This window comes from Gavia stellata, chromosome 3, assembly GCF_030936135.1.
Source record: "Gavia stellata isolate bGavSte3 chromosome 3, bGavSte3.hap2, whole genome shotgun sequence".
In the NCBI taxonomy this organism is placed as follows: Eukaryota; Metazoa; Chordata; class Aves; order Gaviiformes; family Gaviidae; genus Gavia; species Gavia stellata.
Window position 1 is genome coordinate 13514391 of NC_082596.1, and position 27862 is coordinate 13542252.

Sequence of the window (27862 nt, forward strand, 5' to 3'; positions counted from 1 at the left end):
AAGTGCTTAACATAAGCCGTTCATCTAAAATGTGGATCTTCATATTCTCAGTTCTGCTATTGTCTAACCTGGGCAGTGCATGCGATGCCCTGGGCACTGGGTTAGCATCTATATAGAGGATGTTAGCAGGCAAATTTCTGCTGCTGTGCACATTCACCATCAGTCTTGACATCACTCAAAAATAGCAAGTAACGACATCTTCACTCACTCAAAGCATGCCTGCCACAGCAGCATCATGCAGAAAGAGCTGACATTTCATCCAATCACCAATAAATCAGACCTTTTACACAGGTGCATCTGGTTAAATCCAGAGCTGGCCGAAGGGCGAGGAGACGCCAGCGGCCACCGGCCTGCAGCGCCAAGGATTTCTGTTTACCGGGAATACAGTATCAGTGAAGTGTCCTGTACCTGGAATACAGTCTCTCTCTGCAATGACAGAGACAGACCCATTACCATTTTTTCACTGAGAAATGCTTGACTTTTACTTTCTTTCTGGCAAAAGCCAGTGCTCCATAAAAATTGGAAATTCAGGCACACAGAAAAGCACTAGAGAAAAAGGCAGGGTAAAAACAGGAAAAAAAAATATAGTCACGTTGCCATTACAGCACTGCACGGTAAAACTCCAAAGTAATTTAGGTTAGGAAACACATCCTGCATTGCAAACATTAGGACAGAAGTCTTCTATTCCGCATGTGACTCTGGGTCCACATTGCTTGAAGTACAGCTTTTTAACTTACGCTGCTCCTTAGTGGAACAATACTCATGCAAGAAAAGAAAGTCAATGACTGTTTTTCAATTAGGTACCATTTGGAAAAACAAACTTCAGAATCAAAAGAACAGCAGCTGCAGAAAAACATGAGTTTGGCTGCTATAACTAGAGGGGCAGCACCATTATGCAAGAAACACTGTGTGCTGATTTTAGAGAGGTGCAACAGAAATAGCAGAATGGACTTAAAGAAGGCTAAAACCTAATAAATAGTGTAATCCTCCTCAGGAAGAAAAAGGAGCTAAAGCATCTGCTTGACCTTTCACTTACCATTTGAATCTCCGTCTTCAGAACTTTCTGCTATTTGGCAATCTGGCATTTCACTGTCCTTTCTTAGGTCTGAATGTTCAGAAAGCATGACACTCTTCTTTTCAGAAGCAGATTTAGCCACAAGGAGAACCCTCTCTCTTTCATTTTCTGACCCAGATTTATTTTCATTCCCATTTTTCTGTCGTTCTTGAAGTACGCTTCCATTTTCTTCCATAGAAGAATCCTGTGTGGACTCAACTTCCGTGCAATCCATGTTAGAGACAGGTTTTTCTGGAGACTCTTCCTCACTCGCTACTTCATTTTGGTCTTCTGGAACTCTGTTCTCTTTATTGAACTAAAATTTCCTCCTCTTTGCTGGGGTACTTGAAGACGCTTTGTTCTTTCTGCGTTTCCTTTTTGACATCTCTACAAAGAGATATCAGAAAAAGTAAGCCAAAACATTACCAAAACAGTTCTTCCTTCAAAATCCAGCATCCTCATCTTACTTGACTTACAAGGAAAATTATCAAAGGAGCTCAGGTAACATTGTCTGTCTCCCTACATATGTCTAGAGAAAGAGTTGCAAGTTAATGAGGTCAATTTGCTATTAGATTTTAAAAAGCCAGCTACAGAATTTCATTCACAAAACCATCAGCTTCAAGATTTTATGAGCAGGAAATTCTTACTTTAGATAGGAAGTATTACCACAAAGCAAAGTTAGTAGGTGAAGTTGCTTACTGTCTTACTACGTGAACTAATATAGATGAACAGAAAAGCATTTGGAGACGAGCCCTTCTTCAAATCTGTTATAAAGCTGTAAACTTCAGAAGCTAAACACATGTTGGGCAGAGTTAAAGAGACAATTTTAAGGGAATATTTGCTGGAGAAAAATTTGCCTGTGAAGACTTAGACCTCATACGCTTTCTGATTCAGTTAACCTTGCTTAAAACAAACTTAGCATTTTTGCCTTCCAGAAAACCCCACCGTTCTTTGTATTGACGGAATACTGCACAAAGCGTATGGGTGAAGCCAATGGCAAAATTCCTAGTCCTGTTATGGAGACCAGGAAAGTTCACACCATGTCATGCTTTTTAGCCGAAAGAGACCCAAGTCCCTTTGTTCCTTCATGTCCTTTTCGCAGGAAAAGTGAGGAAATAATTGTCTTTCCTTTACATATCTATTATTATTATTGCTCCCCTATTTTTCTCCCCTTTCCCCCTTCAATTGGAAGTCACAGTAAGAGGTGGCATAGATTTTAGCATTTGAGGGCAGGGAAGGGAAAAATACTGTTTCTCATAACTAAAAGCTAGTTGAGTATTCAGAAACTGCCACGTACAACATTTTTGTCTTCAAGAGAGAGCAATTTAGGAGCCGTTAAATGTCAGTCGGGTCATCAAGTCCAGTGTCTTACAATGTAAACCATCCACTGTACTTGAACTTCATAACTATATCGAATGAATGACCTCTGGATTTATCTCACGTTTTGAAGCAAATTAAAAACATTGAACGCCTCTGGCACGAAGAACCAGGCATCACAGAAACCTGTTATGTCACAAAACCAGAGAAGGCATCAGTGACTTTAGCACCTTCTCCAAGAAAGTCTGAATAAAATGCAACTTGCCTTTAGAGCACGGTGTACTGGAATCTACAGGCGCTGCTGGCATCTTCATCTTTTCGTTACACTTTGGGTCTGTTTTCTCACACCCAGGAACATAGTTCTGCTTTGGCGTTACACGGTAGTAAGGCGGAGCGTACTTTGAAGAGCTACAACCTTGCAATGAAGAACAGATAGCAAAGAATTGTGTCTTGCATTGTTGGTTACAAATACTGAGGCAAGTCTTAAAATCATTAGCGTCAAAAACCATACCTCTTTTCTTGCGAGATTCTTGAATTTCTTCACAGCGTTGTTCAAAATCTTCATCCATTTCCTCCCTCACGATGGCATATGCAGTATCTCTCAAAGCACAAGCTCTGTGCCGAATGAGACGATCTGAAATTTTACAGTCAGAACTGAGTATTTTCTACCAGCCGACGAAATCCTTTATTTTGATTACTTATTGAAAGATTTTGCTCTTTTCACAGATAGGTTCTGAAGGGTTATCTCAGTGAATATTTTCAGCATAACAACATAAAAGTTAATCATTAAAACAAAAGCACTAGTCACTGATCAACACTTCTATCACAATTTCATGTCCAATAGTTTAATGCTACAACATTTACAACCTGGCAAGAAATGCTCTCTGTGGATGTTTAAAATGATCTAATCCCAAGTCTACTGTCCACAGACGACATTTATCAATTTATACATTTTTAATTTTTCCAAATTAGGGATAAAAACACATTCTCACCTCCAGGGTCTTTATCTGGGTTGTACTGTAAAGCATTGCTGCAGATTAGATCGATGTCTTTTAGAAAATCTCCTGCAGTTAGGTACTGGTGCAAGTCAATCTTTGAGAGAACTGCCGAAAGGTCCATGGGCTGTTTAATAACTGCGTCATAATCAGGTACCTACAAATGAAATATGCGTGTTCAGAGATTTAACACAGTATCTACCAAAATTAATTATTTTAATAGCGTAAAATAAAGGACTTCTTAAAAACCCCAAATATTTATGACACATCCAAAGATACGGAAATTAACCAGTTGTTAGTTGCTTGAAAATAGAAGGGCTATTTCAACTGGCTTTGAAGAGACAGACCAGAAGGGGGAAAAACAAGAAGCAGGGAGATCTGTGGGGCAGAGAAGGGAGCAGACACCCAGAGTGGGATTCATTTCACTTCGCTTCAGAAAATCACAGCAAAGAAAGCTTTCTCAGTAGAGTCACCCGAGATTCTCTTTGCTGTTGGCGGGAAGAAAAAGGTGCAGGAATGCACCTTTGAAGTATCTGTCCTAGGCATCTACTTTCGCATGAGACAACTGGACCGAGAGGTGCCGATTTCTTTACTCAGACCATAAAAGGAGCCTAATGACTAGTGTAGATGAGGACATCTAGGTTTGTTTAGGTTATTCACATCTCAGAAACAAGAAGTAAAGGGAAAGACAAGTCAGTGGATGTTTAGGGGAACAGGACTTTGCTGAAATGCAAAGCTCTATTAAAACGACAGCTGACTTTGAAGTATATGCCCCTGGCTTAGACTTATTCAATACATTAAATGAGGAAAAAAAAAAAGACAGAAGAAGCGTATGGGAGGAAGAAGAAACCACACAGCCCTTATGGTTGATCTTATACTGAGGAGCCCCAGACGAAACAGAGAACAGAATCTTAGAATTTATTTTAAAAGCTGCTGTTCTTCCTCCTGTTCTCACAGAAACTACTGACAGTCAATTAAAGAGCTTTAGGCTTTATTAAAACAGTCCTATAGATACTGTTTATAATTATAAAGAAAGAGATCTCTCTGCTTTTCAGTGCTGTAACCTGCCTGCATGTCAAAGCCTTTTCATGAGTGAACTGTGTTGGCAGTTGGTCTAACTGGCAGTTGGTCTAGATGATCGTTATAGGTCCCTTCCAACTGAAATATTCTAAAGTCCTGAAGGCATTTCAGAAGGAACCCAGGGCTTTCAGTGAAACTCAAATAACAGACATTTGAGAGCCTCAAGGAGTCAGCAAAAGGAAAAGCAAACTTCCTGCTTCTTGAAAAATCAGAATAGTACGGTCCTAAAAACAAAGACAAACCTTCCTCTAAAGAGCACACAAACTCTGAGAAATAGAAACACGCAGAAATTATGAATACACGCAGATAAAATGGTATTACAGATCAACACTAATTTACCTCCTCTGGGTCGACAGGCTTTGTAAATGCTCTGAAACGTCTGTCACCGGCAAGTCTATGAGTCACATCCCTTAGGAAAATCCTAAGTTCACGCAATATATCCTCCTCCTGCTCCTCCAGCTGTCTTGTTTCTTCCTCTGTCAGCTGTGGAGGCTTAGGCGGTGGTGCTACAGGCAGTACTTCCAATGTCTGCCAAGCTTAAAAGAAGCAGAAACTTTTAGTCAATTTACGGTACTCAAATACAAGCATATGAAAAACTATTGATAGAAAATTACCACCAAAGCAAATGCTGTATAGCTGTTAACTTACAGTTAGCAAAGTTTTCTGTGTCGAATATCCTCACCTGTCTTAGTTTTTGATGCAGGAGGTTTAGCAGTTTGATTTACAATTAAGTCCTCAAAAAATGTTCTTCTTTCTTCGTCATTAGGCAACTGGATTTTGAACACTTCATCATCCTTAATAAACAATTCTTTTATCTAAAGCATGAGGAGAAAAGATATTTCAGATGTAAGGTCACACAAATTCATGTTCTGTTCCAAAAAGATGAGTACCTTCCCAAATTAAACTGAATAATCACCTTGATAAGACAAACTGTGAAAAGGTACCTTCTTGGCCTTAACAGGCTGGATTTTCATAGGTTAGCATGGCAAATTAAAGTATCTTCTCTAAGGAACACCTCTAGAGTTAAAGCTCAATGAAGGGACCCTATGAGACACTGATAAAAAGTGGTGACATTCGCCACCTCCTAGACTGCTTATTTTGTATTTACCTGCCTTGCTGTCCTTTAGTTTGAATCTTTATGGCAGCTATAGAAGGAACAGGCAGGATTCAGGAGACAAGGGTGGGCTTTTTTGGTAAGGTGCTGTGGTGGTTTTTAAAATTAATTTAAATGAGGTGTCTAAAGCTGCACACTTCCAAGTTTTACTCCATTTTTCAATCTCTACTACCAGAAAGTATGGAAGGAATTTCAATACTTATTTTAGAAAGAATTTATTAACCGTAGAAAAACTTCTGTAGAAAGTTAAGCCCTTTCAAAGCGTTTGATGATAAACACGTCTAGGCAACCCCCTCTCTCCCCCCCCAGTAAATGAGACAAAATAATCAGAGCAGCATATTCACATTTTGAACACCTTCCTTTAATGCACACTCTCAGATACCTAGAAAGCTAAGCATATACCCTTAGTGAATTTTGTTAAGAAATACAACTAACAATAGATTTCCAAGTTACTTAAACAGAAGTTGGAACTTAGCTTTCTGATTTGTAAAGCTTTCACCGATATGAAGAAAGAAATTGAAATTTTTAATAAAGAATTGAAATTTGAAGTTACATTCCATCATTAAGAGTGTGACCATCGTACTTTCTCTGTAAAAATATCTTTCACTTTTCAGCAAAAATGTTTTCAGTAAAAGTATCTTTTTCCCATGTACATTTCAAGCACCGTATATTCTTGACTAAGTACATACCTAACAATCTTGAAGTCACTGGAATTATTGTCTGAAGCAAATGTTTATGTCTGCCTAATAAGCATGAGTGTGTGAGAAGGGGGAAAAAGTTGGGTCAAAGTCAATCTCTTTACTCAGAAAACACTTTAGGCAAATGCTTTCAAGCATTGCTTTGTCTAAGCAAATTTTAAGAGACCTGGTTAGGGTGCCTGAGTAGTAACAGTGTGAATTTGCTTAAGAGTGCACAGTACTCCAATGCTTCAAGGATTTATAAATTAACAAAAAACTGAATAAAAAAAGTAAGGAAAGTATCAACAGAAATACCTCTTCTGGGAGATCTGCATGACACACATCAGATGTTGCAAGCAGCAAAACTGGAGCAAATGCTGGAATGTTCTGCAGTAGTGTTGTAAAAGTAGCTCTCAGTGTAGCTCCAGCAGCCTCCCACCACAAATGGATATGTGGAATATAAATGATACTTGGTGCTGTTCTTTGTGCTTCTCGCATCAACTGGTAAAATGAAAGCTTGGATAAGAAAACTAAACCACGTAGAACAGGCTAATAAATAACTACGTGTCAGTCAAACTATCTTATGAAATAGGAGTACATGCAGCCAGAACATCAAAACAATCCAACAAAAGAACAACTCCTTAACAATAAGGTAAAATTTTCACTTTACTCAAATATGGACATTGCTACGCAGACAGAAACTGACCTGAATCTCTGCCTGATTTCAAAACTACTTAGGTGTAAGGTAACGCCTAAAGAGCCTCACAACTCAGCTGGTGTGGTGGTGTGCCTGAGAAAACAAGACTAACCCTTGAGCAAGATGTATTAGCCTGGGTAAATCACTACACGACTCTGACTGCACCATTTTCAATTCAGAGCGGGCACATATCCAAGTCACTCTGAAGCACGGTTTGAACAAGCAAAGACCTATGTGAAAAGATGAGGGCTGACACTGTAAAAGAAGCCTGGTTACAATTCATAACGTCAAGTACATTTTATAAGAGGTGACCAGTCTGAATAGCTGCCTGAATAGCTAAATCGCTCACAGCCTCTCATTGTCAATCAGACCAGATTACGTGCTTTGGAAGACCACAAGCCATTGCCTACAGATGGAACCTCAATCACAGAAGAGGACGTGCATCTACCACCTGAGGGAAGCAGCAACAGTCCTTTCACATGACAAATTTCTCCGTGCACCCTTTCAGATTATCAATATTCAGGGAGTTCCTGTCACAAGATGGGAAGTGCACGTGGTATATCCGGGCAGTGACTAGACGTGCTAGTTACATGACCGCAGGTGCAACCATCACATAACACAAAAGGAATTGTTCCTCTTATGTGACAAATGAGTATCCGGTCATGTAACATGTCCATCCTTACTTGTAGAGCTCTCAAATGCTGCTACTAAAGGTGAAAATATTTCAATACAGTGATGCCAAACAACGAAACGGATTTCCTGCCTAAAAGTAAAAAGGAAAACAGCACTACATCTGCTTATATTTAATTTATATTAGAAGAAAAACACACCGGTGTACAAACGTAAGCGTTCCATGAATTTTAACGCTTTTACTGCATATACTGCAGCAGTACAAGCTTTATATGTATATATAAAAAAAGAAACACTTCTTTTCCCCAAAAGCTTGATTGCCTTACAAATATAATGAAAATGAAGGCTACAAAAAGTGCATGACAGGCAGTCAGGCTGATGCAGAGCCATCTACTGGGAGCACAGATTCCTAAGCAGCAATGAAAACAACTTTCTGGATCCCACCGAGGTGGGGAGGACTTCTTGCTATAAAGAGGGGTTTATTAGCAGCACCTCCCAGCTTCCCGAGCTGCTAGCAACATCCTCACTTTCCATTCCTTTGGAATGAAAGATACGGCCACATGTGACATCCTCATTTGGTATCATTTGATCTAGCAGAAAAGTGGCTTTTCAGACAGAAGTAAACATAACAGCACATTCAAACCAGGCCACCTCCATTAACAATGAATTTTGCTTACGTTACTAGTTTATATACAGTTCATGAACCTATGAGATTAAAGAGGAAAAAAGGTACCTGTGCACATGTTTCTTCCGATGATGTGATGCTAACAAACAAAACAGATAGGTCTAGTGTATAGACTGGAAACTTTTCCAGGGCATGTATTACTGCAGGTGCCAAATGAGAAGCTTGCCCGTATCCTGGCTCTCCAACTAGTAAGAACCGTGGCCTGCAAGATGTTGGCTGGTAATAAGCATTTCTAGAACAGGAAGAAGAAAACAAGTTTAAAAATGAGGTGATGAATAGGCACACAGATAGATGATAAGGTTTTTTCCTATACACCTGTCTGTCTTTTTTTTTTTCCTTTCGGTAAATACTCTCCATGTTCCAGCAAATAATAAGCTGGTCTGTGATCAGGAACACTACCAAAGCCCATTTTCTTTTTTAAAAACTTGTACCATACCTCCCCTAAGAAATCCTGCCAATCCCCAGCATGTCTGCTGTTCCTTTGGCTGGGTTAAGTAATGGCTCTTAAATCATACAGGGGGACTGTCCAGCTAAATACACACGTGACAACTCATCAGTAACCCGATATGGGGGAGAATAACAACTCTTCTCTCTCAGCACACGCCGATCTGGATCTCCTCACTGCCCGTAGACACTGATTTTCAGTAGGTCTTGAGTTTAAGTAACTGTGAGATCTCTACATCTGTCTAGTTGAGCTGAGATTTGGCCATAGTTACTGGAGATAGTGGGAAGGAAGGAGTAGAACAACATTTCTAGAAAAACATTAACGTGGGCACTGAAACACATTAGCTGTATCTGAAGAAGTACACAATTGGACTGGTTAAATTACAGCAGTACACTGAATATGTATTAAGATTTCTATTTATTTTATTCAGTCATTCTAATGTTTCATCTTTGAATTGTGTATTAATTTCCTAGTAATCCTGCTTTACTAGCATGAAACACATTTGTGAAGAGCATTCGTTTTTTCCACCACAATACTGTTGTACCTTTACTGGCTGAAGTCAAAGATCTAGAGACCTAACCAAGCTCAGCAGGTCAGAAGATTTTCTGGACAGCACAGCAATAGAAAGTGAGAAAAATGACTGACCCACCAGTGACGACCATAATCTGTTTTTTCAACTGTTGGCTTATATGACTTCCACATTAAAATGTTAAAAACTTAACATAAACTTAGTCGGTTAAAGGTACAAAATGCAGACATTGTTTAAGTTTTTCTCACAGTGTTTTAACAAGCCATTTCTCAGTTCTGTTTCTGCTACATAATTGGCTACTGGTTTAACAATCCTGGAAATCAGAAGGGCAAAAGATGTCTACACGAATCTGTAGGGGTTTTTTAGCTGAAAGGACAGGCAGCACATTTCTTTGGTCTTGAGTCTTTCAAGGAATACCATGGATTAAATCAACACATTCTAACAGTCCGTGGACCACTTTGACTTGGGAGAAGAGGGCTGGGCCATTCAGTTTGACGGGTTATGGCAGTGTGCTCCATTAGAACCTCAGTACCCAGCTGGATCTTCACGCTTACTTCTTGCAAATATTGATCACCCCCCCACACCCCTCCCCTCTACTTCTTCATCCACCACCCCTCACACCAAAACTGTTTACAGACACAGCCATCGTAATAATGCAAACATAAAGGGGACAAATATGTACCTGCTAAAATTGAGGAATTTTTCCTTTTGTCTACCAGGCATTTTAGGAGTTGGCTTATCTTCAAAGATTGATGGTGATTCCTCATCACTGTCAATCGCATAATTTCTTAAAATATGATTTAAACTGCCTGAAAGACAAGAGAGGTTTGTTAACTTTCCTGAATAGTCCATATCTTGCTCTCACATTAAGACAGCTTCTAAATCAGTGCTGGAGACCCCTTATATTGCATTTCTTCATTTGAGGGCACATGCAGAATGTTGTTTTCTGAAGAGTTTATCCTACCACAGATCTAAGGAGATTGCACAAGTCTCTACAAAGCTGTCCTACATCGCATGATTTGCATAAGGTATTATCTCTCTGTTGGTGAAAACAACAGGAGGTTTCTTCCTTAGAATAAAGATGATTAGGAACTTCTGTAGTTCCTAGACACCTGAAAAACCCAACAAGGCCACTTCTTTCTGGAGCAGGTTCCCCCACTGGATGTGGGGAAATTAAGTGAACGTGATGGCCACAGACTTCCCTTTGTCTAGGACTAGTGAGTCAGAATATACAGACCAACACATCTTCTAAATAAGGCTCCTCAAAGATCACCGAAGGAAGAGATAATGAAAGGCCGACAACGGAGACGGGATGCACTTGCCAATCCCTTAGCCTCTCTGCTTTTATATTGTTGGTGGGTTTCTGCCTCTTCTACCAATGCAAACAATCTACCAGCTCTACTGGGAGTAATACTGGTAGGATATTCTCCAGGGATTAGGATAATAACTAACTATTCATGGATCTCCGTTAATGAGGAGTGCAGCGAGTTTAGCAATTTCTTTGCTCTCACCAACCGACAGACAACTTGGTCAGGGTTGATGCAGTCAGGAGTGTGAGCTCACATATGCTATGCAAGCCAAGCCCCAGAGTATACGTTACTGAAACATTCGGATCTCACGTGCAGGCGTACAGTGTGATCCACAAACATTCAAATTAAGAGACTATGGTTAAAAATCACGATAGCTGTAACAATATTTAGCTTAAACCGCTTGTATTGTGGTTCTGACATTCTTCACAGGAATTAGAAGCATTCATGTAAAAATGCCCTCTCCCCCCATTTAAACATTTATTTTGAAAGAGGTGCCTCACACATTAATCCTTAAATCCATCTCTACAAATGATAAATACGATATTAGCTACTGTCAGAAACAAGGTGCTCTAGGAGAGACTGCATAGTTCTCTCCTATGTATTGTGAGTCATTCACAGCTCCCAGCCAGCACTTCAGTTTAGAATCCAGAACAAAAACGATGCACGATATTCCTGAAATAAAGGCGTGCATGTGCATATTATAAAATCCTACTGTCATTATGGCTGAGAGGTTTCTGTATGTTGATTGCACAAATCGGAAGTTTTTGCTTTGGCAGAATTTTAAAGAAGCGGGTACTATTGTTATACCTTGCTGTTGGTCCTTCTTCAGAGCAAGCTCTGCGTGGGGAAATACTCTCTGCAAGGCTTGTAAAATTCTTGCTAGTGTGTTTTCAAGCAGTGGTTTTGAAATAGGTGATAGTGCTCGCCCAGGTGAAGCCACAGCCCTCCGTGAAGCTGGAACAGTCTTCTGCATAGCCATGACAAAATCCTTCGCTGTTATTTTAATAGAAGCAGTATCTAACTGCAGTTTCTCACTGCTTTTGTATATTTGAGGATAGCGGCGGCGCAAAGCGCAGAGGGCAGCTTCAGCACATAAGCATTTGATATCAGCACCACAGTATCCTAATAAACAAAACAAGAATCAAACGTTATGTCAGTCTCAGGCAACAGAGAAGTCAAGGCCAAGGTTTCCAAAGTGCAACACTGAAAGACTTTGTATGCAGCTAAAAATTCACAGGCTAAGAGATAATCCAAAGCGTTACTGAACTGCAGAGAAGTTTTGTTATGTGGCTCACAGCCTGATACCCTGCGCTTATGAAGCGGCCTCCTAATCAGAACTTGACTCCTGAGGAAGATGCCCCAAAGCTATTTAATGTTCTGAGAGACAAGAAGAAAATTAAAAGAAAGACGCATCTAACTTTGTTTGCTCCCAAGGCGTGTCAGCTGCCTCCCTCTGCAGCAAGGCACAAGAGCTCGGGTGCTGCCTGGTACAAGCTCAGGTCCCTTAGGACTCAGTCACATGCAGTGACTGACTTTGTTTTCAAACTTACCAACACATTTTTCAGCTAGCTCTTCAAGAAACATGTCCAGTGGCTTAGGGGTCCAGTCTCGTGTGTGAATCTTGAAAATATCTTTTCTAGCCTGGAAACAAAATGGTTGCATTTTAGTTTGTCCTAAGTTTTCTCTTAAAAACAAAAAACAAAACACAAAACCCCCTCACACTAATAAAAATACTTTTCTTAGCTGCTAAACTTCAAAGTATTTTGAAGTTCAGTTAATATGCTCTCTGCTTTTTCAAGGAGGAAATTTAATAATTCTAAATTTGTTACATTAAACTCTTTCTGGGGGCCTGCAGTGAAATAAAAGGCATGTATAGCTTCCATAAAAAGTAAGTTTTCCCAAGTATGACACCTCATGACCCTGTGGAAAAAGCTGTAGTAAAAAACTTAATCTGCAAACAGAGATTTTTTCATCAAAGACAGTTCTCTCCAATTCAGCAAAATTTCATGATGACAGGCTCATTAGTTCATCAAATTTGGTTTTCTGCCAGTTCATTCAAGGAAGACAGTCCTAGCACTACCTTTCAAATTGCTACAATTACTACAAAGAAGAACAATAATTATGACTCAAACTCCTGTCACTGATCCAGAAAATGTCAAATGTTGCCTATCTTCGTGTCTGATCTTAGCAAGACTTTCATTTAAGTATTTCCTGGTACACAGATTAATTATGGCAGATTTCTAGGATTCTTCCACAGTAGGGAATCGTGTATTATATCTGTTTCATGGCACCTCCTCTCCTGTTCCTGAAAGCAGATAGAAACTGGAGGCAAATGTGTGTGTTAAATACACTGTTCAGTGCACTTCTGTTAGCCTTCAATCCAATAAGCATTTTATGCTTTTTCCAAAAAGTGCTACTAAAAGAAAAAGGAATATCAGTGGTAGCCAGAGAAAACCCACAAAAACAGGGTTCCAGTTTTGCACACTATCGTCCCCCCAGTATTTTTTGGTTGCTATATACCTATTTTTTCATTGCTTAGCTATTGCCATTGAACTAGAAGCTTCCCAAGCCCTGCACCTGTGCAGTGTACTTCACATCTTTGTCCAAGTCGCTGTTAACGAGTACCAGTAAGAATGTCAGATCCCCAAATACTTATCGGTAACTCCCAGGATACCCAGCCTGGGAACAGTCCAACACAGGTACGTCCACTATCCATTCATAAACCAAGAACTGAGAGCAAGAGCGCTTCAGGGTGAAAGTGCCTAATTGGATTAAATAAGTAAGCAAACGTGAACCACTTTGGGAATGAAAAATCTTAAGTTGCTCCAGCACCAGCCGTGATAAAAGTTGTTGTTAGCAAAAAGGAATTCTTGTGTGCACACCATTTCTTTCATTTTCCAGATGAGACAGCAGTAATTTATAGCTAATTCAGACATTGATCCTTACTTAAACATTTCAGTGACTAGCAGCATCCCCTCTTCTTGGCTGGTCACAGTGAAACCAAAATTAATTATAGAACTACCTACTTGTTGAAATCATCTTAGTCATATATATTCAGTACCAGATCTGCCCTCCACAGCACAACGCAGTCTCTCCAGACATCCCTCTTTTGTCCAAGTTGTACAACACTGATTTCGACTTCAACTGCTCCGTGATACTGCACTGTTATGTGATTTTGTTACAAAGACGGACTTTGCCACATTAGCATTAGGGTTGAGTTTAAGTTCTGACCTCTTTATTTGGCAGGCTGAAGAGGAACTCTCGATCAAACCGTCCGGGTCTTCGTAAAGCAGGATCTATAGAATCCAGTCTGTTGGTGGCTCCAATTACCACAATCTCTCCTCTGCTGTCTAACCCATCCATAAGTGCCAGAAGTGTTGATACAATAGAGCTAACAGAAAAATATAATTTTCATTCACTGGTTTAGTAAATTTTGTTACGTTTTACATGACCTTCTCCAGTGACCACTCAAAAAGGACAAGCTTTTATTGATGAGATGCTCCTTAGTGAAAGACTCGTTTTAAGACACAAAAAACCAGACAAGGTAACACAGGTCTTGTGCTGCTATCAAGCTTAGTGAATTGTTTTCAATTATTGTTTAAAAGCCATCTGAATTTTAGTAGCATTGAATTACTAGTTTTCAGGACAAATGAATGTGTCACGTGAAGTGAAATAGGTTGTGGTCTTCTTTTCACAAAGATCAAGCAGCTTCTCTGTAGGTCCAAAAAATGTACTACCTATGAATTTCGTCTTGTTCACTGGACCGCACAGGAGCAAGGCCATCGATCTCATCAAAGAAAATAATTGAAGGTCGCATCTGGTAGGCCTAGAATGAAAACACAGGAATACCGACATAAGTAAACCAGCACAATTTTAAAGAGAAAATGCGTGAAAAACGTCATGGTTGGAAAGTCACTGGAACTAGATTTTTCCAACTAGCATCAGGGATCTCTACTAATTGAGCTAACGGAGTAAGTGGCACGAGTAACAGAAGACAGCAGCTACGTCAACCCACTGAGACTGGGTGACAGGAAACAAATCATACCAGTAGTTTTTACAGCTATTTGGCAACCACCGAGAACAGAGCCAGGACTTAATTCAATTACAGGTTCTGGAAGCAAGCTTCTGTTATGAATTTAAATGACCATGCTTTCAGCCTGCATCTGTTTCCCTCTGATGTAAAGCCACCGTCTCTTGCCTCTTGAAACCTTTTTTGTGGCTGTTTGATGGTTTTTTGAGGGGGTGTGTGTTGCTTTGCGAGGTTCTCTCATTTGTTTTATTAATCTTTCCCAATACATCTCAAGATTTCAAGCCCCTAAAAAACCCACTGAAAAAAGAAACACTGACAATCCCGTTTCAGTGGAAGGAACTGACAAAACCCAAAAAAGAGTGACTTCTTAAAAATATTGACCACAGAAAACTACAGTTACAACTCGGGCAGAACACGTGGCACGTTTCCACCTTACCTGATCAAATAATAACCGAAGCTGTCGTTCAGATTCCCCCGCCCATTTACTCAGGCAGTCGGCACCTTTTCTCATAAAAAAGGCTATTCTCCTGTCCCCTTGGCTACATTCATTAGCAAGTGCACGAGCAACCAGTGTCTTTCCAGTCCCTGGAGGGCCATAGAAGAGACAGCCTCTGCAATTAAAAATACCAAAGATTCACATAAGAAAAAAACATCATGGAAAAGTACCTATTACAACCCTCATCCCTACAAAACACAACTCTTCTCTCTAGCTTACGCTTCACGTGTAAGAGAGCGGTAACAGCTGAAGCGTGAGACAAGTCAAACCAGATGGAAGGTTTGTGTTCCTACACAACTCAACAAGGCAGTAAACAAAATGAATAAAGAGGATAATGCAGATGTACAGAACCTTGAGAAATGATCATAGTGTCCCAGAACAACACCTCCAAAACTGCTGACAAACTAACAGGGGTGGTTACAGCACAGTGGAGCCAAACAAGAACAAACCTCAGCCCAGAATCTAAGACTGGGCTAACTTATGAATCACCAGTTCATTCTTCAATGATGCACGGCACATTCATTCTTGTTTTCACAAAAGGCAAGATTTGATAGTAAAGCATTTAATTCTCCCTTAAAAAGCTTTAAGTTAGTGGACTTGGTCTCCCATTGCTGATGATAAACGAGGAGGAAGCCTAAAGCTGGGATGGTATTCTGCATTTCCAGATAAATATAGCCATCAGCTAGAAAAGCCAATGCACTGCTGTTTCAAAAAGAATTTAAATGAATAAAGAAGCAAAACACAGATTTTGTTGTCGTTATTTGTAATACTTTTAAAGTTACTGAAAGCAAAGGATTAAAAGTCATATTTCAATATACCATGATTGAGTTTTGCTGACCAAGAATATGTAAAGCTAACAATTAATCTCTAATAATTTCATTTCATAGCTAAGTACAACAAACACTGCAAGGTTCTCGTTGCAAGTCCTATCAATTGTAAAATTGATACTTGAGCACTTGAAAAAAAAGAGAGTCGGTGGGAGAGACAACTGGACTTCCAAGAAACAAATTACAGTTGACTACCAGTAGGTAATTCCTTCTTCCTGCTTATAAACTAATGAAGTTGACTTGTACGTAGAACTCAAAACAAAAACACTCCAACCCTGCCTTTTAAAGGCAAGACACTTTTAAAGTATATTCTCACCACACAGTAAATCTTTGAACCTACATATATCCTGGATTCTATCCCTTTTTAAGAAATTACTTTATACTACTGCTAAAAAACCCCATCAACACTCCTGAAAATTTTGAAGCATGGAAACTTATTGATACCTCAGTTGAATATTCTCATGAAAATGGGTGACCAGCAGGTCGAGGGAGGTGATTCTTCCCCTCTACTTCACTCTCATGAGACCCCACCTGGAGTACTGCATTCAGCTCTGGGGCCCCCCACGTAAGGACAGGGACCTGTTGGCGCAAGTCCAGAGGAGGGCCACAAAGATGATCAGAGGGCTGGAGCACCTCTCCTATGAAGACAGGCTGAGAGAGTTGGCGTTGTTCAGCCTGGAGAAGAGAAGGCTCCGGGGAGACCTTAGAGCAGCCTTCCAGTACCCGAAAGGGGCCTACAGGAAAGCTGGAGAGGGACTTTTTGCAAGGGCATGTAGTGACAGGACAAGGGGTAATGGCTTTAAAACTGAAGGAGGGTGGATTCAGATCAGATATAAGGAAGAAATTCTTCACCATGTGGGTGGTGAGGCACTGGAACAGGTTGCCCAGAGAAGCTGTGGACGCCCCAACCCTGGAAGCGTTCAAGGCCAGGCTGTATGGGGCTTTGAGCAACCTGGTCTAGTGGAAGGTGTCCCTGCCCATGGAAGATGGTTGGAACTGGATGATCTTTAAGGTCCCTTCCGACCCAAACCATTCTATGACTCTATGAAACAATGTCTGTTACCTTGGAGGTTGAATTTTGAATCTCTCAAAGACTTCTGGGTAAAGCAAAGGAAAAACGACCATCTCTTTTAAAGCTGAAATGTGGTCAGAAAGACCACCCACACCGTCAAACCGTACCTAAAGATAAATTCAAAAGAACACATTTTATATGTTAAAGAAAGCTGCAACCTTGATAAGGTTCCATCAGAAATTGTATGTCAGCACAAAGGAAATGCTGTGGGCAATTTTCAGACTGCTTGAGAGAAAACTGTAAACCAAGGTAGCTGTAGACAGCACGTTATTGAAAGCTTTCATAAACACTGGAAACATCTCACTGACACAATGAACTAAAAATACTTACTGAACAATCTGTTTGCATTGGATCAACGTCAGCCAGACTTGCTCCAATTTTCATTCGATCCTTGTGAATTCCCTTCAAATCATCTTTCCGAAAGTTTAGTGGAAGACACCTGATTTGAATTAAGGAGAAAGAGAAAAGCGCTTTCTAACTTACGATGCAGCTAGAAGGTTTTTGCTTTTATAATAATGGCAAGTGAACACAGAAAACCTTATAAATGAGCTTAAATTTCCTAAATAGTTAAATACTTGTTCAAATTGTTTTATATTTAATGTCTGTGAGTAAATAAAGGAAAAAGGTCACTGCAGGCATTAAACTGGGTTTATTTTAACAACTCTTAGCACTTACGAATATCCACACCAGTCAACACAGCACATAGATGAATGCAAGCTTCAAACAAGTTATTCCCTAGGTGGAGACTGTGAACTGACCTCGATTTGTGTGATGAAGGAACCCCCCAAAACACAGTGACATCTTTCAAAGATTTTTTGCTTCTACATTCAAAAAGTTACAGCCCAAGGGGATACTTATTTCAGTGCGGATTAACATTATAAAGGCTGCCCACCACTGCTGGTCCTTCCCAAGGACTTTGGGATGCGTGTGCCAGAAGACACACAGGTCTGAAAGACACTGGGCTGAAAACCTGTTTCTTAGATTGTTATCAAAATAGTTTTTCTAGACCAATTGTTAAGTAATAAAAGCTCCGTCATTTCCTCTATTTATAACATTTTCTGTGACGATGGTTTTCTTTCTGAATAAACTACTGTAAAGCTCAGGAGCAGTAGAGTTTTACATTAAAAAATTACATAAAAGTCTTCCTCCCCCCATTCCCACCTAGAAATCAAATTGCTTATTAAAAATCAATTCTAAAAATCCAATTCTAGAGAGTCCAGTTACAGTCGTCAGTACCAAGAGATACGATTAAATATTGCCACAATTTAGAAACTGTACAAGATGAAGAGGATAACAGTTCACGGTTAGACAGGTGCAAACTCCTCCCAAGTAGATTTCTCCCTCCCCTACGCTCCAACTTCATTAACCTTTTTGAATCTCCGTTACGGCTGCGCTTCCTACGCCTCTCAAAATGCTCTTCATCATCAGATGAGGAAGAGGATGTGGAATCTTTGTTGTGGACTGTGTGTCTCCGTCTGCAAACATTTAAACAAACAAGTGAAAAAAACTGAAGTCCAGACTAAGTGATATCAAAATTTACATGAATTGTATCTCAGAATTTACTTTGAGATCTATTAAGTTTCCAGATCACTGTACTCCTTATGAATCTGATTTCAAAGTACATTACATGATTTTCCTTGTGACAGCAAAATTCAATTTTTTTAGGAAGGGAAAATGTTTAACTCTTTTGCAAATAAATTTCATAAACAAATGACTCATTTTGTCCAATCTCTCTCTCTCACACACAAATAGAGTTTCACTTAACATTATGTACCCACTCTGTGAAACATAAACCTTTTTAACCGATTTAAAAATCTGGCTTCAGAAACCCTTCCTTCCATAACTGTCCGCTTTCAGGGATGCTAAGCAAAGTTCTCATATCTAGCAAGAGACAGCGTTCTCCATGCTTCAGCTGCTTACAGGACCCAAAACCCCTTTGTCATTACTATTGCCATTTATCATCTATAATTTCATTTAGTATTTTTCTTGTTTAATGATAGTTTCATACAGAAACATTAACTGATTCCAAAGAGAAACCAGAATCAGTATTTGAGTGATTAAAAAAAATTCCACTAAAACTTCCATACAGGCTCTCCCTCTAACTAAATTATCTTCAGTTTTAAGAAAATAATTGGTCTCCTTCAAGACTAAAGAGTCTAAAATTTTCAGAGTGAGATTCTGGCTTCAATTCCAGAACAAAAGAATTTCAGTTATACAATCTCAGCCACGACCTCCATAATCACCTCAGCAGTGACCACAAATACTGCATTTTAAAAAAAAATCTAACGGCTAATAAAAAGTGTAGTCTCCCCCCCAATAGTTGTTTTCTTTATACCCTCAGACTACCACAGCAATAATCATCCTACTAATCTGTAACTACCACCAATTCAAAACCCTTGCCCCTTGAAAGCATTATTCAGTAATGTGCCTGACAGCATTCTTGATAAATAAGAACTATCACTAACCATACACCAACCTGTTAGTTCTTTTGCAGCAAGAGCCTTGTGACTGAGCACTTCTAGATGAGTATCTCTGTCTGACAGGTGAAGACCGGCCCGAAGAATAGATCTTACGTTTCCTTGGTTCTGTTGAAAGCAAAGAATTTAGAATAACGTTACAAACAAGTTTAAGAGAAAGCAGGATAGGGAAAGAGGCAGAAAATGTGATGTGTTTCACCGATCTCTCATTTCAGGGGAAGTTTCAAGTGATTTGGGCAGGGGGGATTTATTTTTTTAAAATCAGCGCACAGTAGAAGTGGAAAAACACGCACCTACTTTTTAAGGAGGACTGAAAACCACAAGGGCAAGGTTATCAAGTCCGTTTAATTACCATTCTTTCAAGGATACATAGGTCATTTTTTACTGAAGATCAACAGGAAGCATGCCAAATGGCAAAGAAATATAATGTGCACAGGATACATACATTTAATAAAATTGAACTGCAGAATGAAGGTAATAAATTTAAATAGGAGTTGAGTGTGTGTATATATTTTCATTAAAAGAGTCACTCACTTATATGCAAGAAATCAGCTCTTAAGAGAAACTGTGCATATAACCTACTTTCCAGTGGAGCTTGATAGCGCTCAACAGTTTTCCTCTGTCGAAAGTCATAACGCTTTCGAGTGTCTTCGCTTTCTTCTGATGAAACTACTGTAAATCGACATAACGTTAAACTGTTTAAGTACTGTTGTAAATTATACTAAATTCCAAATGCACTGCACAGATGCCTATAGGTTTTACTATTACCTTCATGTTAATGACACAATAGATCTGAAAACCTGCAAAACTTTACGACCAATTTATGCAAGACACATTCCAGAAATTACAATACACAGAGGAACATACATATAGATATTGTTGTGTCCTCGCTGAAACTGCTGGGTGACGTCTCATCAGTCTTAGTAACAACAATACTGTCATCTTGCTTAGCTAAGATGCAGCTCCTATGAAAACCACTATTTCAGAGACTAATTTCTTGTTATTTTGAGAACGCGTTTCACAGAAATGTTTTTAATACTCTACAGTGCTAAGACTAAGCATGGTAATCTAGCTCCCAAGTCCTAGCTCTGCCACAGATTACATGAGCAATAATGGGCAAGCCACAGGTGTGAACCTCCCCAATCGGAAAACAATATCAAATGCATACAGTTTATGCCACTAGCTTCTGTAAAGTAACTTGAAGTTTCTTCATGAAAGACAGTATGAATGCAAAAACCAGAGTATAATTATCTAGCAGGTTCTTAATAATACCCTCTCACATTAAGAGCTGGACACCAGGTGAAGAATGTACATGCTCTGTTCACCTACCTGCTCACTAAAATTAAGTCAAATTTTATTCCTTGGAAAGCACTACCCGTTTTTTTCTTCCCCCCAAAAGGTCTCACTGCTTTCTGAATGCAAGATAAATTACACAAGATATATAGACAGCACATGGAAAACTGAAAAATTATTTTGGCACCACTACCATCCCAAGTCCTTGGTACTCCAACGCTCCTGTCACAAAGGCATGAATTTCTCTGCTTTTCTGCTCCTCTAGTCCTTCCCCTTGCTCCACTCATCTTCTTTACACCAACACTGACACACTTTCCTTTCCCCACTCCTTCCTGGCATGATTTCAATTATAGAAGTATATTTTAGGTTTTTCCTAATTTGAAATTCCAGAGTTTTCACTTTGATCACAAATGAATTGCCCCATACTCTTTCTTTCTCATTCAACCTACGATTTATAATTACTTTCTACAAGTCTCTCCTGCCCAGCACCCCTACATCCGCACACTTGAACCAAGCCATAGAGAGGAGGTCTGATCACCAAGGTGCGCACCTGGGAGCCACGGGTTCAATCATGAACAGGCCACGGACTGTTCTCTGAACAAGATCACCCCAGTGCTCACTAACACCTGGGCATCTAGCTTGAACCTTTTTGTAGGTCTCCATTGCCAGTGGTCAAGTCTTACACAGGCTGTGTAACATGTCCAAGATACTGCCCTCACTGCGTATTGCATAAATCATCTCTTATTCAAGTTCTGATGGTCTGATGGTCAGACAGGTGGTCAGGCGCAGGGCACAGTCAGACAAGCGTACTGACCAGCCAACTATTTACACATGACTGGCCCTTTTTATACCCTTGCCCCTCTACTTTCCCACTCTTGTTCCTCCCAGAATCACCTAAACCCCACCCTTGTCCCACCTTTGGTTCCTGCCCTAAAGATCCCATAAGTCCTGGGTGACCTGCTTTTCCCCTGCATCCCACAGTATGTCCCACCCCTAGGCAGTAACCCCTTAGTCGGAAAGGTGATCTGGAGAGCTGCCCCCGATGACTCATCCAGATGGGTTTCACGCCTGGACGCTGGGGCGGATGGGGCGGATGGCTCCGCTGGGACAGCCCTGGGAGGGGCCCAGACAAGGTGGCTCTTCCTCCTTGACTGGAATCCTTGGTTTGGGTCCCTGCCTGCCGTCGTGCACCCCTGTGCTCCTCCGGGCTTGTGCAGATAGGACTTTGATGGGCTGATGGCCCTGGGAGTAGACCGGCGGGGTATTATTTGGGCTCCCCATCCTGCCACTGTCTCTCTGAGCTCCTTTGGGGGTGTGCAGAGGAGATCTACCACAAAACCTAACACCCATCAGCTCAACTACCGCCACATCCTTTTCTGTCCTTAAGTACAGTCTCGACCCATTCTGTTCCATCCAGAAAGCTCCTACCAGGATCGTTGGACTGACTGCCTTAATCACAACTATCATTCTCCTTAAAACCTTAAAGTTTTTCCCCCTCACTTCAAACATAAAGTTAATATGGCCTTTTACGATTTAACCTGATTCCTCGTGTTATTTCCCGATGAGTACCGGGATGACAGCTCCTAATTACAGGACCAGACAGCAGCTTTCACTGACTACCTGCTAAACACAGAAATGAACAACACTATCCTCTCCCCTGCTGATCTTCATGCTCCGGAGGAGCTTTCCATACACGCCTGGCAGCATCCCTTACTTCCTGAAAACTCTTGCCGTGCTGCTCAAAACCATGAAAACTGTCATGCTGCTGCTGTAGCAAGATCCCTCTTTCTCATTCTGAGTAATAACGTCCATTCCTTTGTATTCCCACCTGTCCACAGCCATCTCTTGCCTTTTATCTTGTAAGCATTTTGGAAAAGCACTGGGGTTTTTTTTCTCTGAATATCTGTCCTGAGCTCACTACAGTACTGCCCTAAAGTCCATGACTTGTAATGTCAACAGCAATATAGATTTTTTAAGAGATGAAAAATACCGAGTAGTTCAGCTCATCTCAGTTGGTTAAGACAAGGCTTTTGGCTACAGCGTAGTAAAGAAAATTTAAAACAGAACTAATCTACAGTGCCACCTTGATTATCAGCTAATTCTTCAGCAGCTCTTTGGATTTCTTTCTCTCCTCGGGAGTACATATCGAGGTTTTCCTAATCAAAAGAAACGAGAAAGATCAGTGACAAATATGCAGAAAACCCGACATAGGCATATTTCCTGCCTACAGAGTAATATTATCAAGGCACTCCATAGACAGAAAAGATTAAATTAAGGTACGGGAAGAGAGAACAGGAACATCATTCTGGCATCCAGAATTAGTAACAAGAATTTCTGCTCTAAAATAGGGTTTAATACATGTGAGAGTTAAATACTTATCCAGATACAAAACTGAGGGTATCAGTTAATTACAGGTTAATAATCCAAGAGTGTGGCAGAGCCCAGGAAAAAGCAATCCCTAGCAGACAAAATAAAATTCGTACAGGAATTTGAGAGATGATATACAAAGTACTATGGACAATTCCGGTTTCATTAAAAAAAAGGAATTCAGATCTAAACAAAAAAAACTCTGAAAGCAGGCTATGAAGATGTTTAAAAAATGAAGTGCTTGTCATTCAACAAGACAGCAGAAGGACTTAATTTAATAGAGCAAAACTAAGACAGAGGAAATATGACTGCTGTATATAATTTTAACGTAAGTTCCTCTAAGGACAGCGGACTATTTAAAGCTCACAGGCAAGGCTGGCACAAGAACAAACAGATAAAGCAGGCACCAATGAATTCAGCTTTCAGTAAGACCTGAAGTGAAAACCCAAGCCCTGCAACAGCTGTTTGTAAACAGTGTCCATTCAAAAATCGTACGGCAATTCAGAAAGCATAGTATAAGACATGTATTTCAGCATATCGCTGCTATTTCATGTCTTCTGAAGAAGGTATTTCCTTCACCCTTAGAGCGTATCTGTAGCATGATCATACCAGTAAGATGTTAAATTATACTTAGAGAGCAAAACCAAATGTTATTTTAGACTATGCTATTCTTTGGAAGAACTTATTTCAGCTCAATTAAAATTACAACTACGTAACTCCCCTACGTGAAGTACACTACTTATATAAAAATAGTAAAATAAATTAGTATCTACTTCTTCTGCATCGTGGAACACCCCAAGGTCTTCCATCATTCGTCGCCTACGCATTTCCCCCATGTCATCCATTTTTTGCAAGACTGCTTCTGCAGTACTAAGACAAAAAGTTAACATGTAAGAGCAAAGATAGGGAAGAACAAAAAAAAAACACTTAAAACAGTACACATACTCAATATGATATTTTAATACAGTATTCATTAAGCAAGAATCATTGACAGCCAAGTTTTTAAACACTACTTAAAAATTAGATCCAATGTTTAGGGTTTTTATAGATTTAAGAACAAGCGTTTGAGATTTGCAAAAATACACTGTTTTCAGGTTTATTTTCCCTCTCGGGGAGCACAGTAAAAAAAATCCATTTAAGCAAGAGAAAAATCAGAATTCTGAAGATCATAGTAAGACAACAGAAAGAAATTATGGCAGTTTTTAATAGCACTTAAGTTGTTCTGCATGATAGCATTAAGTAATTTTCAGTTCACAGCCTTCCTCAGACAACAGGCTGCTTCTTCTTCTCTTAACTGTAATCTAAGTTTTGTGCTGGTTTTCCATGACTATACATGCTGGAAAAAACATGCCACTGCTGTTACACTTTGCAAACCTTTCCGAAAACAATGGCCATTTGGGCTTCACAAAGAGAATTAAGCCATGGACAGACAGGCAGAAACACTAGGACTACTTCACTTGGGCTTTATCCAACTTGCCTCAGTATCTTAACTCAACCAAGCATTATAAGAACATTCATAAGCATGGAAGAAAAGTTAATTAGAAATGAAGGCACTTCTGATGCTAAGAAAATTCATTTAGAGGGCAAGTTAAATCTACTGAAAGTCACAACGTAAAGTGATCTTCTTGGTTCACAAGACAACACATAAACCCACCGAGCCCATACATAAAAGATGCTCTCGTATGAAGAAGCCACAAGCACCTATTTCCAAAAAACAGGTTAAACAGTTTTGCTGCCAAGTACAAAGGCCCACACCTTACACAAATCAATGTAGTAACAATAATTACAGGACATACCAGTGCAGGCAGAGGAAGAGGAGGAGACCCTACCTGATCAATGACCACGGAATGTTAGCAGAGGTTGCCAGTAACAACCTGGAAGTTCCAAGAAGCACCACCCTGGTGGAACTCTACTATGGAAGGCACCTGCAGCCCAGCAGTTGTCACACGGATGTACCGTACACGTAAGGGCACGTAGGGAAGTCTCAGCCTGACCACTGAATACATTTAGCTCTTGCTGCCAGGAATAACAATACCTTTTTCTGTTGTCAAAAGAAGGAGAAAGTCCCTAGCCAATATTATGCCATAGCAGAAAGGCTTGCTAGTAAGGCTCATTTTAGTAGCTTTGTAAGATCATGAAAAAAAACCACCTACTTTGTTATAAGTTTGTTGAACAAAACAGATTGATTTGTAGTGGTGTAACGACTTTGTTGAAGTCTGCAGCTTCGGCGGACCTCCAAATCCCCATTTTCTTCATGGACTTGTTCTGCAGCTTTTGCATCAGCTCTGGCCTTCAGTGTTCTCGTGACTACAATGCATTAATGTGTAAAATATTTTGAGACAGAAAATACGTCATTCCCTTTATTTCACCGTTGCTCTAGTAAAATGTAAAAAAATCTGCAGTGGCTTGATTTTTTCTTTAAATACCGAATTGGAAGTTATTGTCATGGCCACAGCATTCAACTTAAATTAATTATGTTTAAACTACCTACCTAAAAGCATGACTTGTATAGCAACTTTTTAAGAGACTGGGAAGCCAATCTGATGAAAACAAACACGCAACTTTTGTTCCATGCAGGAAGCAAGTTCATTCCAGTTACTTCTTTCTGGAAAAGTGAAAACAACAAATACCTCTCTCTAAGGTGTTTTTACTCCATCCATGTAAAATTGTATGGAATAGTTTTTAAAAAAAATTATTTACGTGGGAAGGCTCTTCTTAAGATGCGTGGGTTTAGTCCATTGTTTAAGCATGCATCACTCATTTTCTGCATCCTGACACAAAAGCTCTAGAAGATAAGAAACGTCTCAAGATAAACTCCCAAATACCAAAGAACTCAAACGCTTGCCTGCTTTAAAAACGATCTGCCCAGTATTTACCACACAGCATCCTTTGCCACGGGCCTGTTACTTGCACTATCATTAAAACAGTTAAGAGAGGTCAGTGAGGAAGTAGTGCACAATGAGAACTTGAATTACTACCCACAAAGCGCATTTCAGGCCCCTTCCGGCGTTCAGCCCATCCATGGCTGGCAGGACACTGCCTGGAAATAACGGATTTTCCCAGCTGCCAGCAAGCAGCCTCACAGCACCAAGCCTGCTTGTGTACTCAGCACAGTGATTCAGTTCCAAGGCAAATCACTGAACTTCAGTGACACCTTCCCCACATCAGCGGGTTTGTGCGCCTCATGACTGAATTACTTTTTAACTCAAATATTGCCTCCTATTTGCAAGAACGATTTTCAATTAATTTGTGTCCAGCAGACTCCAGGAAATCCGTGTCACGAAGAAACCTGAGCTAAGGAACAGATTCTCAGGCACTAGTGCCTAAGAGCAGGCTGGAATTCACGCTGCGTTCTCCCCAAGCCTGACAAGAATTAATAGCATATCCTCCTATTCTCACCCACCTCTTTTCGTAAAACTCAAAGGAAATTCACTGTCTTTTCACTATCTATTTTCACAACTTCAGCTGCTTTGCGTTGATGAGTTCAGAAGTTTTTGTGGCCAAGTTAAATAGATGGAGTGACCAAACGCAATCCTTCTCAGAAACCAGACTAAAGAGGAATCCTAGGGAGTTACCACTACTTACCTTCTTTACAGTCTTCTTTTTTTTGGTCTGACTTTGGCTTTGCCAACCGCCTACATTAAGAAAGAGAACAGAGGAGAGAAAGAAGAAAAGAATTCTTGTATTAGAATATTGTATAGAAGTATTATATTGTCCTGTTCCCCATCAAGACTAGGGAACCTGACCAAGTTTATAATCCAGTGCTCCACATCATGCAAAGAAAAGCCTGTGGACCACACTGAGGATTCAGATCCCAAGTCTGCTGCGTACCATATGCAGACAGTTCGGTAAGGACGCAAGTTTCCTAACGGGCTAATCTGGAAGTCTCAATAGTGCAAATAACATCTCAGTAACCAAAGCGGAGGAGAGATCTCAAAGGAGTTGGGAAAAGATGCACGTTTTTTATACAAGCAGAAGACTTTTACTAAGAAGAGTGATTCTGGTTCTAAGACACTGACACTGACATTAACATAATCATACTCCCCCGCAGATTTTTAGCTGTCGATTTATCATGACGTGACTCATTGTGCATCCTTCCACTTTTCCTTTTAATTCTATGAATTGAACAGAGATTGGACACCTAGAAATACAATACCTCGTAAAGTGTCTTCGATTGACATTGTCACTTAATATTTCCATGCTTCTCTCAAAGCTAGAGTCTGAACAGGGCGGCATGTTTTTTCTCATTGATCTCAAACAGTGTCCATTGAAGCATTCAATTTTGCCAGAGGAAAATTCCTCGGGAAAGAAGGAAATAAGAACATATTAATCTGAACCGTGTATGTTGAGCTGAGAAGGGAATTCTCCCTCATTTAGGCAAGTTTATTCTGTAAGTCTCATGACTTGGTAGTGGTGCAGCTCACGGCAGGTAAGCCTTGAACCACTTTGGCACCAAGAAGTAGCTCTCGGAAAAAACCCAACCAACCAACCAACCAGCTTTCAAAGCTAAAGCTCCTCTCCGCCACACTCTTCTTGTGGACAGCTTGAGCTTAATAGCCTGTGAAAAAATTATTGCGGCAAAACCTTTCAGATAAACTTAGTGTTTCATGAAAAAAACCCCACCGTTGATTTCAAAACTGGTTCAGAGAAGCAGCCAAGCTTGACCTTGCGTGTCCTGGGATTAAACTCTAGTTAGGAGAGTTTTTCTCCTCTCTCCGTTCCATTTGTGACTGACTGCGTTTGGAGGGATATTAAAAGATTTCCTTC

General features: G+C 40.1%; 1 pseudogene; it reads right to left on the reverse strand.

Moving 5' to 3' along the window:
• Positions 1-301: 301 nt before the first annotated feature.
• Positions 302-27343, reverse strand: LOC132322109 (ATPase family AAA domain-containing protein 2-like; annotated as a pseudogene).
• Positions 27344-27862: the final 519 nt, after the last annotated feature.